The sequence below is a fragment of the Serinus canaria genome, chromosome 2, assembly GCF_022539315.1.
Source record: "Serinus canaria isolate serCan28SL12 chromosome 2, serCan2020, whole genome shotgun sequence".
In the NCBI taxonomy this organism is placed as follows: Eukaryota; Metazoa; Chordata; class Aves; order Passeriformes; family Fringillidae; genus Serinus; species Serinus canaria.
The window spans coordinates 48,616,414-48,629,186 of NC_066315.1; the positions used below are offsets into that span (position 1 = coordinate 48,616,414).

The 12,773-nt window shown below is 37.4% G+C and overlaps 1 protein-coding gene across 1 annotated transcript in view; it reads right to left on the reverse strand.

Moving 5' to 3' along the window:
* ARPP21 (cAMP regulated phosphoprotein 21) overlaps positions 1-12,773 on the reverse strand; it is a 197,049-nt gene that overhangs the window by 143,173 nt on the left and 41,103 nt on the right. The gene's annotated exons all lie outside the window — the stretch shown is intronic.

Below are 12,773 nucleotides of genomic sequence, written 5' to 3' on the forward strand. Positions count from 1 at the left end.
CTGGTTGCACATTTCTGCTGCTTCTAGTCATTTCTTAGTGGAAAAAGCCCCTCTAACATATAAAGTCTGTTGTGTTTTGGAGTTATGGAATGGTTCAGTTTGTGGCACAACAGTATGATAAGCTAACTGTTGATGTATTTTATCATAATCTTATGTGAAAGAGATCAGTTTTAGGGGGTTTCATTTATTTTTAAACTATTTTCCACTTTTATTTTCTTACATGTTACAAACAAATTAATCATGCATAATTTGCAGACAGACTTAAAAATATAGCACGTCTGTTTAAAATTGCACTTTACAATAAGTAAATATAGCCAAATTGCTCCAGTTTTTCTCAGGAAGAGCTAAAATATTTTTTCAGCTACATCTCAAGTAAGGGAAAATTACCCAAGCAATTTGTGTAAAGCATATAGTGGTATCTCAGACTTCACAAAAATAATGAAGCTTTATGCTCTTTCTAATGAACTCAGTTAGAATTTTGCAATGGATGTCATTAGGATTAAGATCAGGTACCTAAATCTCAGATTCTTTCTTTGGAGAAAGATCAATGAACAACCCTTTAAAAATATAATCTGTTGCTAGAGGGGCTGAGGCAGCTTTTTTTTCCCCCACTGAAAACAAAGAATCATTTCTTTGTATCTGACATTTCAAATCCCCTCTCAGTTTCTTTTGGAAATCCCGTCATGTTTGATGTGCCATATCTGTGTATCTTGAAAAGGAGATTACAGTGTGGAGTTCCTCACCCCACACACAAAAAAAGTTGCCTGATCTCCCCCTAAGACTGGAAACGGTAGCTTCTGCAGCACTGTTCAGCTGTGACTTTCAGAAGAAGATGAGCAGGAATTTGAACTCTGTCTTTGACAGCTAGCATTTGTGCACATTGTCTCTCCTGGTGTAGCCTTTACTTCAATTTATATTTACAGCCAGGAGGACTAGTGAACTTTCAGGTCAGAGTGTAGGAGGGCCAGTGTCCTGTTTCATGGGCTGATGAGTGGCTGGCAGCTCAAGAAAGGATGTTCTAAAGTGACCACAGAAAGGGCTCATCAACCAGCTCTCAGTTGCACTGGACAGAAACACATCTCTGATATAGGAACTTAGCATAGTAGTCCTTTTTATAATATGTATGTGTGGCATGCATGATAGGGCAAAGCTACAAAACATGCAGTGGTGAGTAAGGGAAAAAGTAGTAAGAAGAGAGTCAGCTAGAGTGTTGTGAACTGTGGTGTTAGAATGGGCCAGAGAGAAAACAGTGAGAAAAAGAGGAGGAGGGAAAGTCCCAGGCAGAGAATGCAGTGAGCTGGTTATCTTGAGATCTGTGATTCATTGTGGAGAATGTGCACTACCTCCACATATTAGAGTAGGAAAGAAATCAGGCTGAGGAAATTCCAAACACTTTCAATAGGATTTATGAGATTTAATAATCCAACAGCTCGGGGTCACCTAAGAGCCCAGGAACTGCTTGGCTCACAAATATGAGTGGCTCTAAGGAGACATAGGACAAACACAGCATCTGTAAGAGAGAGTTGTTGCAGCCCTTGGTGTAGGAACCATAAGAGTAACAAACAACTTCTACTGGCAAAAACCATCTTCCCATCTAGATTTTACCAATAAAATCTTTATTGCTGCCCTTTGTCTAAAACAAAGTGTAAAAGCATAGGTTACCTCCCAGCACACCTGGCCAGCAGACAAACTTTGGTGGCAATTCTCAACTACCATAATAAGATGTGTGTAATAGAGGCTTTCAACAGGTGCATGGTGTCTTTCTCACTGCTAAAACATTACACACCTACATCTGCCCTTAAGGTGCCCTGGAAGAAGGGAAGCTGAGGGACCAGGGAACTTCATGGGAGAGCAAGTGGATCTAGTAATGACAAGAGGGAGAAAGAAGAAAAAACCAATTTTGACAGGAGTCCCCACTTACCTTACAGAAATCCTACCAGAGCAACATTAAGAATAAACATGCTTATGGAGTTGTAGGTTTGCTTTAACTCTCAAAACCATGTATATTTTAGAGAAGACCATCACCCCAGCTGTAGATTGGATACCGTATGAAAACCTAGACCATGAAGTTGGCAAATGATTTGGAGGTGGAAAAAGAAAGATTTGCTGTGCCAATCAGCCCATGTAACTCTGAGTACTCACTAACACCAACTTCTCAATTTGAAATTCCCCTGAACATGGTGCCCTCTTAACCTTTCCTTCTAGAAGGTCTAGTCTTCTCTTAAATGCCTGTTTTAAATGTAAGTTTAACAGAAGGGTCCCAATTCACATGAGGCCTGGACTTACCTTGCAGGTACTTTTCATAAGTACTCTTCAACCAGACACCATTTCTCAGTTTTCCTTTAAAATTTTTAAGAATAACGTTTATCTTCTCCCATCAGAATCTCTAGAAAGAATCCTGGCCACAGGGTCTGTGTAACCTGGATGTGTTGGTTTCCTACTGCCCACCCTACCTCACTGCAATGTATGCTCTGAGGCTCACACTCACTTTACTAACTCAGCCAGTGGGAGCAAACAGCAAACATTGGCCATGAACCTTTTTCAAGAGGAGGTGAGGGTGCCCTCCACAATAGAGTCAAGAGAGCAACAGAATTTTCTGGCAGATCAATTCACAATAGAATTAAGTACTTGCCCCCTTTAAGGCCATGTTGTGCTTTACATGCAAAATTGTGTACAGATGTGCCAAAGAACAGGCACAACCAAGATAAAAACCTAAACAAAATGAATCAAACTGAACAAAAAAGCCTAACCAGCCACACTTTCCAAAAACAGCCCTTTACAAACTACTGGAGGCAACCTCTCTTCACAGCTTGTGAGGATGAACAAAACCATCACGCTGGTTTTGTTCATCCTCAGTAGAAATGACCAGAAAAGGCAGATAGGTAACCACAATTTGGTACAGTCACTACTTTGAACCATCCTACTCAAAGATCCCAAAACTAGTAGCAGCCCCACAATATGCTGAGAATAATTCTTGCTATGCCATCTAAAAAACTTTCAAGTTCTGTCAGTGGTGAAAAAAATAGCCTTTTTCATACAGTTAGAAGTCTTAAAGGTTTTTCAAAGAGCATGGGTTTAAATCCTACTGAAGTAATCACCCTCACCTCTCCACTTTCACTCATTTGGATCAGTGTTCCTTTCCTTAAAACTGTCAACCAAATATGAGATTAATTAGCATTAATTTAGCAATTTTCACAACACTTGGAATTAATTTTTGTGTTGACTGCTGGGCTGCAGAAAAGAGACAGTGAAGAATGAATGGCTGCTTACATAAAAATTAGGTCTTTTTGACACAAAGTGATGGGGGCAGTAAGAAATCCCCCACCAGTGTACTGCATGGACAGAAAACAAAGACAGATATTTAACATTTCAGCATTTTGTGGTCTTGGACCTTCCAGGTCTTGGAGTCTTAAGCATAGTTATTTCTAAGTCACTTCACTTAAAATAATACTGTTCCCTCAAGTTTTCTCCAGCTGCCTTCTTTTTGTTTCGCCTTGCCTTATCCACTAGACATATTTAAATTTTCCATTGTTTGGAATCTACATTTTTTCACACCCTAAAATTATAGCCTTTGCAATGTGCAATAACTGTAGAAAGTCCCTTCACTGAAAGAGCAGTACATGGTACAATTTTAGCATCTTATAATTTCCTGCATAATTGTTAAATCATTTTCTTCTTTTTCTCCCTCCCCCTCTCTTTTTCTTTTTTTTTTCTTTTTTTTTAATATAAAGGAGAGAAAGATTCAATGTGCATATCCAAAGAGACAGATAGAAAACTTCATGCCACAAAATAATGTGCTACACTGCAACTCAACTTTATTGCAACAGCAACAAAGTCTTGTCAGTGACAAGATTTTCCCTATATATTGATTCAGCATTGAACTCGGTACTCAAAGGCACTATTGGTTCACAAATGTAAACCTCCTTGTGTGTTTGTGACATTGTATCCCCAAATATCACATCATAAAAATATTAAAACAAAACTGTTCATAACATTTTCTTATGCACCATCTGGGCCTAACAAGAAAGCTGACATTATCTGTCAAACTAAAGATAACCACATTTTCTCTCTTTTGTATCGTTAATGTTTGTCATCGCAAATTTCACTTTAATGCTCCAATTACATTATGACATTCTTAGAAACTGAATGGCACTAATGACTTTCATTATTATTTACACACTTCCTTAATTATAAGGCTCTCCCTCTCATTCACAACATGTTCTCCCTCATAACACTCGCTCCGATATAAAGCTAATGAATTTTAAACTTTCTATTACATAAAAGCCCATGATTAATTACTCAGCTTCCCAATCTCTTTATGATGCACAATGCAGAGCTCTCCTGCAGTGATTCAGGAAAGGGGGGGGGAGTGTGGAACTTTTATTTCCTCCTTAGTAAAAGCAAATAGAGAGATAAATAAAGTATCTTTCGCTTTAAAATGGCATATGCAAATTTAATTGAAAACAAATATACATCCAACCATTCCTCAGGAGAAAACTAAATATCTCTACATCAGTTGCATGTAGTAAACAGGATAATAATGTCTATTCTTATAATCTTTAATTTTTCATGACGAGAATTTTTTAACATAGTTCAAGTAAATGAGAGGGTAGAAGTAAAAATATATGGTTTTTACATAAGTCATTTAGTGTCGTATGCTGTATCAGCAAGATCAACTACATATGGGGTTTTAATTATTCACAATACTGGACTCCCTCATTGATAAAAAATAGACAAGACAAAAAAAGCCCAAGGTTTTACCAGCACCACACCCGTTGAAGGGTAGTTGTGACAAATATAAATTACTGCACTTCAGACTGCCAAAGGTAATACAATAAACCAGAGCCTAGAAGACTTTGAAAGACATTGTGCGGGCACTTAACAGTCTAGCAATGAAATTCAGAGCTCACTAAGTACTGACATGGGCTGCAGTCTGCACAAGCTGTACATGTCTCAATGCCTATGCTGCCAACAGAAATTGGATTCTGGCAGCAAAAGGTAAATTTACTGACAGCCACGGGAGTAAGAATGGGTTACTTAAAAGGTGTGGCAACTCTTACTCCATTTGCTGGCTGGTAAACCTGACCTTAAGTTTGGGGGGAACCTATACATATAAAAAATTTATTTCTTGCCATTCCAAGGAAGTTCCCTTTTCTGCCTCTCCCAAGTTAGTGAAGCAGTCACTTGGGAGTCAGTATTGATGTAAGTACATACAAGGAATATAGTTCCTCATGGGGCAAAAGCCCATCCTATCATGAATTAATTGATGGATATCCAGCTATGAATGACATATTCATTTAAAGCAAGAATGAGACACCTAGAGTGATGAAGATTAACTTGTCAGAGCCCTTTACCTATGTGTTGTCTTTATATTAACTCCTACTGCTGATCTGCTGCAGATAAGGAAATTTGCTTTGTTGTGAGAAAAGCCTTTTCCTTTCCAAATTTGGATTGTTTTCTTTTTAGTACCATTATACTTTAAATTTCTAGTTTCCAGTGTCATGGAAAATGCAGGAAGCATATTGCATTAAATAATTCCATGGAAGTTCAGTACAACGCAACCATAAAATGTTGCATTGAACTTCAGCCTTGTGAAAACTCTGAGGTATGGTAACTATAATTTGGTCTGTATGGTCCTACACAGCAAATAACTTGAAATTTTCTCGGGGCCTGATCCAAGGTCCACAGAGTAAGCTACATAATCATCCTACTATCTTCATTTGAGCTCTCATTTCAAGACTGCTACTCATCAGCAATTTGAATTATGAAGCTCTCTAACGTCAGAAAATGTTCTATAGTTTAAAAACAAAAAACAAACTCACATTAATTGAAAATCAGTTCTTCTATTCTCTTTAATGTTGTTTTGCATGCTGTGTATGTTACAAAAAAAAAATATTAGGAGTACATCATGAAGCAAAAAGTATAAAACACTCCTATTATTTCTTTAAATCCATAGCCAGAAGCCGAGCTTTAGCGGGCAGGCAGGCTGCTGGCAGATATTTAACAAATATCAGATGTGGAAGAAAGAGACACAGATGCAGAAGGAGAGTAGTTCTCAAAATAAAATTAGTTTTCTCACTCTAATAAAATTACTTTGTGTAGCAATCAGAAAAAAGGCAACTATTCCAGCTTTAATCAATATGTAATTTGGGGATTCACCATTTTTTCTCAGATATTGTACAGCTGCTCTGTGTAAATAGATAGAGTCCTCCTGAAATCTGTTTTTCTCAAGATTCACCTACTTTCTGTGGCTATTGCAGTTCATCTTCTTTTGCTGACTCTGGGGTCAAGAGCCCTGGACTAAGATATCTATAGGATATGTCTTTTATTTTCAAAGCCTCCTGATATTTTGAGCAGAGAATGTGAGGCTGTCCCAAAGGCCCAGATTATGATCCTCAGTCACCTTTACATGCCCACAAAAAAATTTCAGAATGCACTCAAAAAGTCTTTGATTGGCATAAGAGATGTCCTATATACTCTTGAAAAATTGGACTGTGACCTTAACTTGTGGTTTATTTGTTGGTGTTTTATATTGCAGATAATTTTCCTTAAATTTTAGTGATTGATGAACTTCAGTAGCTACTAATCTTGATGACTGTTTCCATGTAAAATAGTTTCCATGTTCACCTTCATAATTTTCCAATGGTTTACAGGAATAATTGGACTCTAAAGAAAAGAGTGTAGTCCTTGGACTCCTTCATGTACAGAGTATTACTAATAGCAGTGAGACAAAAGAAATGAGACATCATAGAGTAAGACTCAAACATAATAAAACAGCTAGGCTAATCTTTATACAAAGATATTAAAACAAGTGCATAATGTTCATAATCATGTCAGAACAGGTGAAATTAGTCACAACTGTGACTAATGGGACACCTAATTTTACCTATTAAGTGGCACGAGGATTTGCAGTTATAATCTTATGATCCATTGTTAATGCAGACCAGACTTGTGATAAATTTACAGCCCACATGATCTACCCATTAATATAACAATTAAGATAAATATATTTTAATGGCATATGGCATTATCCTTATGCTGTGTAGCTTTCAACAGTATTTCTCTTGTAATATTTGTGTCATGAAATTCTAGCTGTTTAAGATAATTAGATGTGTTTATATCACCATATTCCCCCAAAGATGAATTAGACAGTGGCCCTCAAGATTTCTTGTGAAGAAGAAAAGATTTATTAAATAATTTGAAAGTGAGACAGGCATGGCAAACAGAAATGTTTTTTTAAATCTGTAACTGTGTTACCTGGCCCTGTGATCTTCTGCTTATATAAGTATGTGAGGCATTTGCCTTTTCTGTCTAAGGAGAGTTTCACGGCTTACAGAAGCCAGTGACAGAGAGAAAAGTGGTTCAGAAGAGAGGGGATAGGGCAGAGAGAAAGGCAAGATGCCACTATGAAGCTGATTAGTGGTGGTGGGGAGTAATCTGCTGAAGCTTGTTCTTACAATTGATTTTGTTGTTGCATGCTGTATAAGATCTCCCTCTCTATGAGCCCACAAAAGATGAGCTGTGCATCACCTGGGAAAGCTGCATGTGAAGCAATGTCATTAGGCAGAAACCAGGTCTTTACTTCAAATATCAGGGCTCTGAGCCTGATTCTACCTTTTGCTGAATTGATCATTTTGAGAAATTCAAGCCGTTTCCTGCCTTTGTTTGTTCTTCACAGCTGCTTCTTCTGATCTTTCTTCTGGCTGTTGTAATTCTGGGGAAAGCACTATCTGTCATGATGAACTTCTGTCATGGCAGTCTGCAAAAATGTAACCTCCTACATCCCAGTCTGAAAACAGTCTCATTGAAGATGATGGGAGTTTTGCATTGATCTTGGCAGCAATCTTGTTTGCCAATAATATCATCTGTATGTATTCTTTTGAAATGTTTTGTATTGATTAAGACAGTTTTTAAAAGCACAAACAATAAATTATTCATTTTGATTTATAAAGTAGTTTTAGTAAGTGTTTATTTCAGGGAGAGTATTTTCATACAAATCAGAATACTTAGAAAATAAGCCAAAAAACCCCCCAATAAATAAGAATTTTCCTGTAATATAAATGTAATATCTTTTCTATAATCATAAACAAAACTAAAAAGCTCTTTCCTGAAATGCCTCAGAAAGGAATTAGCCCAGCAAGGCAGGAAAGCCAGTGAACATCATAAAAGACTGTGCCTTTATGGAGAACATGTTACTATCAGCTCCCTGTCATTGAAGGCACAAGCGCCTCTGACTTTTCATCATATGAGTATATTGAACAAATTGTACTACATCTGCAGCAGTAAAATTACAAAGCTCACCAATTTTTGATAGAATTGCACATCACTTGAGGACCTAGATTAATTTGATACAGGACAAAACCAAGACAGACCCAGTCATTTGGAAATACTGCAAATCATGCCCTACAATGGAGAACAGCACACATTAGGGACATGAATTTAAAAAAAAAAAAAAAAAGTGCTGCAGTAAAAGCTTAGCTGCACTTAGGTGCATCTCTCATTCTTATTGTTTGTACAATAGTTGGTACAGTAAACGGTATTTTCTGCGTAGTGCCTGCCTCCTACTAGGAGCTGGCAGCTTTTAAGCTTGACTGCAAGGATGGGGCAGGTACTCAGCCTTGCATACTTGAGTAGCACAGCCAAAAGTGGTGTGCTAATTTCCAAAACAGCGGCAGGGGAGTCATAGTAGGGCCACCAGTAAAAGCATCACAAACTCCTAAATAGCAGAGATCTTTCCTTTTAATTGCAGTGCCTAGCAATTTTTTCAATAGTGAGCATTTGTCCAGTGTTCCCTGTAGGCCTTTTGTCGGCTTCTGTGCACTGTTTATTTTGCTGATGCTCCTTAGCACACATGTTGATAGCTGGTAAAACCATATGCATCTACACATCCATTTGAGAAAACGTGCAGAATTAAAAGCAGAGAGCATTTCAATGCCAGTCTTCTCCAAGATTTTAGAGAACACCTGTAAGGGAGGTAGCCAACAGCTGCCTCATGTCTAGGACAAGATGTCATGTCAGGAGTGTAAGAAAAATTAGATTTTCCAGTGATACAGGACTTCACTCACAAAGTATAACAGTAGTACACCTTGTGGGTCCCCAAGATCCATGATTTTTTCTGTTTTCCCCTTCTCCATTACCCTTTACCTCTAAAAAATAAACTGTTTCAGACTTTCTTTGCCCTTCTGTTCCTCCGTGTTCTTACTGTTCTGTGTCCCATGCACTCTCCTTTCTCATTTTCCTTTCCCTCTCTCCATATTCATGCCGGAGGGTATATCATGATGAGGTTCTCTAATCAATCGTCTGACTCATTGCCTTATGGCAGAATATTGCCATGGCTAATGACTAATATGACTGCAGGATTTCCAAATGTCATCTTATAAGATTTTACAGACTGCCTATTAACTATTTTTTAGCCTTGCCAGGATTAGCTATGTAGCAAAATAAAATGGAATGATTTAGCATAGGAAACTCATTTCTCAGCAGCTGATTTCTATATATAGGTATAGCCTAAAAAAACCAGTATAGGACAAAGTATTTCTAAACTGAGAAATGCTCCATTTATGAACAGCTTTTCCTATGATAATCAAAGTGTTTATTTGCACAGTGAGTGACCAAAAATAGTGGCTGAAACTTTCTACTTTTTGGATGATTGCAATTTATTTTTACATTCAAGTTATGATTCATTATAAAAGAAGAAATATGTGAAACTTCCTAGACAAATAGTTTGATGTACTGTGTTTGTTGATTTTTATTTATGCATACAAAATACTTTTTCCTCCACATTATAATTTTGCGGTGAGCTAAAGAATGGAACAGTGCATTTTCTCTCTGCAACTCCCATGTCCCTGAAAATTATATTTGTCCTTTCAGTTAAATAGAGTTATTCTATAATAGCAAATTAGTTTTATTTTAAATTGGTTTTTAAACAACACATTTATTTTTAATAAGAGGATTTTTTTAACACTGATAAGAATTATAACAAAAAGCAGCAAGAATGTAGGATGTACAAGGAGAATTATCGATGATTTTAATGTCTGACAAGATACAGAGGATGCTTTGCTGCGAGCCTAATGATGCTAGTCCAGTATTATTTAAAGACACATATGTTTGTTCTATTTTTCTCTTCTTGCCATGCTCATGGAACTACAAACAATCTCACCCCTTTGCCTTTTTCAAATTCCTGCACTGGCATGAACAAATAACTAGCTAATCACGGGAGGTTGATACTTCCTCTGAGCAATCAGCTATTACACTCCCACAGTTTGGCCATTCCTAAAAACATAATAGTAGTATTCAACCATCTCTCCTGCACAAAACTAATTTCAGCACTGACAAATTTCATAGATATCCATCTATAAATACTTACTGGCACCTTCTTGATCAACTCATCTGGTCACCTTGCCACTGATGGTAAATGACATTGATGTGAAACAAACATCCTCAGCGATACTGTGACAATGCTGAAGTGTGGGGGACTGATAATTCTTTGCTGGTGATTGTCAATGAATTAGCAAGAAGCATTATCTTGGGTATAAAAGAACAGAGCCTATAGCTGCAGAAGGAGATAAAATATCAAATTGGGAAGCGTACTGTAAATATTGGTGTTAGAAAACTACTGAATAACATCACAAGTCCTTAAACTAGCTATTCTCATTGAGAGATCTTGTTAGATCATCAGATTGCTTAGATGAGAAACCTGCTCCCATTGCTTGCATGTGTGTGGTATTAAACCCAAATAGTATTTCTCCAGATGAATTTTCATTCATTAGAGTTGGAGAGCCAAGTAGAAAAAAACACAGTGGAAGTGAATTTGTTTCCTCTTCACAAGCAGAGTTTTCTCTGCACGTAGGTGTCACAAGTATGACAAGCACACACTGAGATTGGCTCTAGTGGCTGTCACAGCTCTGTCCCTTCCCCAGAGCCCTGCAAGCTTTGCTTCCTCAAACACCCAGCCTCCAGCACAGAAACAGTAAGGACTTCCACCATATTAACCTGCAAAATCCAACACAGCAGGAAAAACTCCACCTACCTACTCAACAAGTGCTAATTTGCTGACAGCCTTCATGTCAGCCAAAACAGGGTATGTCCTCCATCAGTCTGCCCATGTTTCTTATTCATTCTGTGTATGTGGCATTTTTTTCCCTCAGACCTCAATATGCAAAGTTAAACCACTGCTGACTCAATCCCTTGATTCCACTTCATCATGTTCACATCAAGTTATCCTATCTTATAGTACAATTAGAGTCACATCCCTTCTAATAATTCCTCTAAGCCCAGGATCTCATTGAAGAAAGTAGAATTTTGGAAGCAGGGATGAAATCAATGCTCTGCTGAATTCATGCCACTGATTTCACCTGAGCCTAATTTTTACAACTCCTCTTTATAATAATGAGGGTTATACATCAGTGGCTAAATTTTAAAGTTGCTTATTTCCTGTTATGTACTGTCAAAACCTCATGCAGTGTACCTAACACACTGCCTTAGAAAACTGTTGAAATATTAAGGCCATGTGGTTGTCTCAGTTTTTAAGGGTAAATATTGCAGGGTTTTTTTGTTTTTTTTTTTTAATCAAGTGCAAAACTTTCAAGGTGTTGAATTTGTAGTGACATTTGCAATGTTCCTGAGGCATCATAAGGGGAATCTGTGAATTTTAAGTAAAGATGATAGATAAGGTTTGAGAAATATTATATTAAAATTTATATCCCAAGCCCATGATCCTGACAAAGCTGACAGTTTATACATGCTCAGTCATCATAAGTGTTATCATTTTTCTTATTTTGTGAAAATACTATTGATCTTATTTTGACCATCAACTATAAAAGCAAACTATTAAACTCCTCATTTAATAAGATAGTAATTTTACAATGGGATTAAAACTCTAGATGCAATGAGGTCTACATCAAACACCGGCTTAAATCCCTTGCACTAGAATTCATATTTGTCATCAGAAGGGGATAAAAGTTGTTTTTTTTTTATTATTTTTAAAGCATCCGTGGCTCACAATAGCAAATGTTGTCTATTCAGGAATATGCTTTAAATAAACTTGGGGTGCTGTTAAAGAAACCTACTCCCCACAGCTGAACTGAAATTAGGTTGCTTTCTTTCAGCTTTTTGAGCAGACAGATAATCTAAATGTTCAGTTTTGCATCTGCATTATACAATTGCTTTTTTATTCTGAGTCATTTGGTAACCTCCAAAAATAGTTCACTCATCTTGAATTAGGTGCAGTGTTATAGATCATGTAGACAGGAAAGCCCATCTTGCTCCTGCCCAGCCAGAGTGCTCCAGGGCTCCTGGATCTGCTGGGTGGCTGCAGTGTATCTTAACTCTAGCAGATGTCTCTGCCGCCCTCACTCAGAGCCAGAAGGGAAAATAAAAGAGAGAGAAGCAATGGATCACAGGCGAAAACAATTGCTCAGTTCCAAAAATAAAACACTATGTCCATGGAGGTGGGCAGGGAGAAAAGAAAATATTTGTTTTTTTCAGATCAGTACCCAACAGGGTACCCTCAATAGGGGGTGATATCATTTTTGCAATAGAGGAACCATCTGTTTTGCACACAAACCCCAGACTTTGATGGAGTCAGAAATGTTGAGTCCCAGCTGTCCCAGTGATGTCCTGCAAATAGGAGTCCAGGAATGAAGAAGTTAATTTGTTTTCTTTTTCTGAAGTACTATTATATTCTTCCAGGATTATTTACTCAGGTGAATTAGATTCTCTTTTGCTTTGCTTTTCAACTATGTGATAGGTGTTGAGAGAATTAATTTCCAATA